Here is a 6,008-nt window from a genome sequence, read left to right as displayed (position 1 = left end):
GCACTTCCAGTGATCCTTAGGAAGAGATGGCTACTGAAGCAACTGAAAAAGTGAACCGAGTTGGGGTTTGGTGAATTGAACTACTGTTGGATGTGTTGCTGAGTGAAAAATTGTTGGTCTGTTGAATCTAATAATTAATTTGGTCTTAGTATATGTTGGTCTTAGTATATGTTGCTTATGATTAATCTGGATGTTGATGATTAAACCGGAGACATCTATAATCTGGTTGGTTGCGTGTTGGTAGCAGTTATCTCTAATCTTGATGATGATGTAGTTACTTCCCTCCAAATATGTAAATTCCATATATAACTATCCAAACAAGATATTGAATTTGATTCATAGAAAAGAATTCCATTAACATCCAAACAAAAAAATTGAATTGAATCAAATTCTAAGCAATTGCTTTGTTTAGGAATCTAATATCTAGAATGTTATTCATGGAATGAGTTTCATTTCCAAGGAAACAAATGACCCCTTAGAGAAAATGGTATAAGGCCATTTTCCTTTCAATAAACACCTCAATTATTTTTCCATCTACCATGTTCTAGAATTGATGTGGGTGACAACGGTCGTGATGCATATAGACGGAAGCACAACACGATGGTGGCAAGTGCACAAGGTAAGACATGGAATTGGTAGTTGGACTGAGTTCAACCATGCAGTGTACGAGGAGTTTGAGATAGAAGAATATCCACAAGCCATGCTACATTCGTTTAATCTGCAAGAGAAAGGGGGAACTGAAGAAAATGTCAAAGAGTTTGAAGAGACTCAATACATAGTTGTGGTGCATAATCTAGAGCTAGATGAGACATTGTGGACCAGTTCATCAAAGGCTGAAGAGTGAAATCCAAGGAGTGGTGCAGACATAGTTACATGTCATAGTGAATAGGGTTGTTGTGTTAGCTCATATTTCGCAAGAGGTGATGGTGAAGGGACGATTCAATGCCACCAAGCCATTTCATGCAAATAGAAGTGTTGTCGGGGTGTTGCAGGGTGAACCGAAGACTACATGTGGAAGTGGAGATTTGATTAATTAAAGAAAGGTAGTTAAGGGTGTATCAACGACTACATAGGTTATGTTATACGTGTGGGGAAAGGTTCGACCCGTGCCATGCTGCCAGATACCTAAAAAATAGTGAGTCAATTGAACATGCTTATTATTGAAGATATGGCAATGATATTAGAGGAAAACATCATGGAGCAGCTTCACCAGGAGGATCAGTTAGCTGTAGAGTTTTGCCAGTTATTTGTCAATGTTGATAGTGATACTGATGAGAAAGACAGTCTACATATTCAAGCTATGCTTTAGAGCAATGTGATGTTGACTCTTGTGGATTTAGGAAGTTTAGCAATGTTTATCAGCAAGGCATTGGTGACCAGTTGTGTTTACCCACATAGTCATGCTCTCCAATGTAGGTGAAGGTAGCTAATGGGGAGATGATGGTCCCTAACCAGATAGTATCAGCTGTGGAGTGGAGGGTTGCTGGTCATATTTTTATCACATGTATGGGAGTGTTGGACTTGGGTGTTTATGATGCAATCTTGGGCTATGACTAGTTGAGGGATCACAACCCTATGGAGTGTGACTAGGTGAATAAGGTGCTAACATTTGTGGATCAAGGTCACAAGGTTTAGTTGGAGGGTGATAATCTTACATTGAATGAAGTGACAATGGTAACAACTCTCCAAGTAGAGAAGATGGTAAAAGGGAATGAGGTAAGTGATTTTTGTGTTGTGAGAGCAAAGGCAAAAGTCTAAAGCATTGGTGTTGCCTGACATTTTTCAGATTTTGCTCTTTTTCGAATGATGCAAGAGAGCTTTCGAATGATGCAAGAGAGCCACGTGTCATTTCATTTAGGAAGAAAATAACAATTCAACAAGAGGGAAAAGAATCCTCTCAACCAGACAACACACACTGAATGACTAGTTTACAAAAACAAAACCATGACCCAACATGGACTATCTATGTGGCCCAAGCACTCCCGAGTAGAAACTTTGTAGCTTAGAAGCTCCAGCCAAACACCACAGGTGACCCTCCTCAGCCATCGAGTCTAGGACTGCTTCTTGTTTAGACCGAACTCCATCAAACACATAAATATTCCTATGCTTCTAGACTTCCTAGGCGACGAGGATGACCAAAGTATTTATTCCCTTTCGAAACTCCTACGGAGGGCAGTACCTGCCTTGCACCACCAAGCACCAAACCAGCTGGAAGGGGCAGTGTTGGTCACTTGTTCTCAAATGCTAAAAATCAAGAGCAAGGCAACACAATTGTTAATGGTTAAAGACCTTCGTCCTTCGAAGCATTATTTTCTTTCAGACATAATGATCTTCGGACGAAGGTCATGAAGGACACACCTTCACCATTTTATCATATAAATATGAACATAAATAAGAAAATGAAGGAATACAGATAAATGAAGATAACAACTGCTATATATCAATGATTCATTTATTATTTTTTTCATTAAACATGAATAAGCATTAACAATATTCATATTACAATGGTACCTTCGGCTTGCCAAAAGGTGAGAAAGAAAGAAGAGCGCGAGAGCGATTACAATTCAGCGTGAACAGTACGGTGTTACTGTTCATCTATTTATAGGCACGTAACGCAGCCCGGATAAAAGTACATTTATATCTCTGGTAAATGCCTATAATCCTAACATGAATTACTGATGACTATAAGGTATTTCGCCCCTTTCAGTCATTATCATGCTTTGAGCTTCGTCAATATGTTAGGCCGAAGGTCCTTGGCTTTTAGCTTCGTCACCCACTCTTTATCTCCCTTCATTCTGTCATAAGAGAAGTTCTTCATCCCAAAGCCGAAGCTTCGTATAACTATTCATAATCATGCTTAAACATATGGTTAGACACATTTTTGAGGACCTTCAGAAGAGGAAGGCGCCCAACAGTAGCCCCTCGCAGTATTAATTTGTTTCCTTGTAACAAATTTAGACTACGACGTGGATGAAGGCCTTTAGCCGAAGGTCCAAAAAAACACCTTCCCTTCGCTAGAATAGCGAACGACACTAACATGCCGGACCCACCAAGCCGTGCGGCGCTATGCATATAAATATGAGCTCGTATTGAAAGCGTTTCTTGTGCTATTTCAGTTGCTTACACTGTGCTCGCCATTTCAAATTTCTTGTTTTTTCGTGACTTTGAGCTTCGGCATTTCAACAAGTTTTGATTTGATGGCTGGTGTGAAGAAGACTGTCGACCCAATGCTGTCCGAGTTTTACGAAGCTATGGAGAGGACCTATGCTGAAAAGATTGCACATGAGACATTGGCTAGGATATGTGAGAGTTCCAGTGACAGTGAAGAATTTGATGCAGAAAGTGAGAATGAGGGTGCCGAAGATCAGCCCTGGAGGCCAAGTCATGTCTTCGGAAAGTCAACAATCAAACAAGGACAGATTGATGCCATGAGGGGAAGGTATTTTTGTGACATTTCTATTATGCGGGCTAGAGGGGAGAGTAATGTCCCTCTGCCCTAAGCTGATGAGGTGGTTGTCTACAGAAGTTTCATGAAAGCAGGGCTTCAGTTTCCTTTAGATAAGATGTTGGTGGAAGTGCTGAAAACCTTCGAGATCTACCTTCATCAGCTTACTCCTGAAGCCATCATTAAGATGGGAATCTATATTTGGGCCATGAGGAGCCAAGGAGTAGAACCCAATGCAAAATGATTATGCAATATGCATGAATTATCTTATGAGACGAAGGCCACCGGAAAAGAACAATATCACAACAACTTTGGTTGCTATGGCTTCGTAACCCGTTCTGAGGTAAGCAGTCCGGTGCCAACGTTTCTATAGAGATGGCCAGGGGCCTGGATGCAGGAATGGTTTTATGTGAAGAATGATATGGTTGAAAGGGAAGACATCAAGGGGATTATCCAGCGTCCCATATGGTCTCACTTCGGCATTAGAAGACCATCCCTTGCCCTTGGAAATGACTTGCAAGTATGCCAAGATGCTTTTAACACGGTATGTACCTACATAGGCACCAGGGACTTAGTCCAGGAGCATATTGCCTACAAAGTGTGGCCACTTGGAATTGGGTGGGAGATGCGGAAGGAGGCTGCTGCTGGGTCTAGCAAAGGTGGCCTAGTCTATTTGAAGTATACGTTCAAATATAGAAGCCAATTTGATGAGCCAAACGACGACTGGCTAGACACCATCGAAGCCACCAGCGATGAATTACTTGGCGCCTATTCAAGGGCCGAAGATGATGGTATGACTGCAGCCTTCGGAGGCCAAGGGAAGAAAAGGCTAAATAGGGGTTTTGATGTTATAGGTTTTGTATGCCTCGACTACTGCTACCCTTCGCGAAAGCAAGGGAAGAAAAGAAGAGTCGCTGCTTCGGCGATCTCTAATATGCCGAAGCCAAAAAAGGTTAAGGTTTTGACACATCACCCCAAGCGCGATGAAACAGCGGAAGAGCCGATGCCTGCTGAAGGGTCTTCTGTTCTTGAGTAAAGTCACCCGCTCCCGCCGAAGCTAGGATGGAATCGGCTGAAGAACCAAAACCGGAGATAGCAGCGAAACAATAAAAGGTTTCAAGTCCGTTTCAAGGGACGGAAGTACCAAAGATAGCAAAAATTACTTCAGCAACTTCGAAGAGAAGAAGAATGGCTAGCGTACTAGACGCTGTTATGGAATCCACAAAGGCGTTAACTCCTGCTTCTGCCGAAGCACCTGGCACAGAAGGTGAAAATACAAAGAAATCTGCCGAAGTTGGCATGACACAGGTTGCCGATGAGGCTGGACCCTCGGCTCCTGCCGAAGTAAGACCCTCGGAGGCTATTGAAAAGGGTGCTGAAACAAGACCTTCGGATGCCGCGAAAGCTCCGTTACTATTAGAATAAGAGAGGGCTACTGAAGAATCTAAGTCACCTACCCCTGGAGCATCTACTGAGGAATTGGAATTTATAGTGTGTCATGCTTCAGGGAAAAAATATCAAAAGTGCAAATTGCCGAAGCGCAACATTACGCCAGGGATCTACAATACCCTCGAGGATCCTTGTTGTATGGTGGGGTTGATGAAGAAGACTTCCTTTATTGTCTGCCTGACAACAAAGAGATTCATGTCTGTCAGGAGATGACAGACAATATAGGATACCTGAAGCTTGAGTTAGGTTTGTCTGCAATGACGAAGGACCAACTCGTGGATAGCCTTGCCTATAACAGTCTGAAGGTGGGAACACTTTGACTTGTTAGAAAGCAGATTATTTTTGTAGTTTATTTCCTTTTCAGTATGTGCTCATCTTTAATTTTTGTATGGTTTAATTCTGAGCAAGGCTTTAAAGGCCTAGAAAAAAAGCCAAAGATGAAAGCTGCTAGCTAGCGCTTGAATATCTTCGATCAGAGGTTATTACACTAAGGAATGAAGGTCTTGAAAAACATAAGATACTGCTCTCTTTAGTGGATAGACTAAAAACCAGCGAAGCCTAGCTTAACGCACAAGCCGAAGCTCATAAAGCCAAGGTTGAAGATTTAAAGAAGAAGCTCGCCGAAATGAATGAAAATTTCGAAGTTGCAAAAGCAAAACAAGAAATAAGTGAAATGGAAACAGCAAGGGCGCAGAAAAATATTAAAGAACTTCAGGATTCCAAAGAAAAATGCTACGAAGTATCCATGAATTGTGCGAAGAAACTTAAAGATAGCTTTTCAAAGGTGGGTGCATTCTCATCGGAGCAAAGATTTATCTAAGGCGATCCCGAAGGAGTTATTCAATGGATCGACGAAGGGGTCGAAGCTTTTGAAGAAATACTTAGTGACCGTGGAGATTTTTGTGCCTTCGTCGGTGCCCGAGGGGTTGCAGTAGTTTTGGAGAAAACTGGCTGTGAACATGTTAAGTGTAATACCCCAAAATGTATACAATGAGAATATAGTTGATCTCCTTATTTTGTGTGCCATATATTTATCATAACAAGAGCATACCTATAATTAAGAGTGATTAATTAAAACATATGATACTCAAATGAAATATGCATCACGCTGGGT

Source organism: Zea mays, chromosome 7 (genome assembly GCF_902167145.1).
Source record: "Zea mays cultivar B73 chromosome 7, Zm-B73-REFERENCE-NAM-5.0, whole genome shotgun sequence".
NCBI lineage: Eukaryota > Viridiplantae > Streptophyta > Magnoliopsida > Poales > Poaceae > Zea > Zea mays.
Note: the sequence above shows the minus strand (reverse complement) of the source record.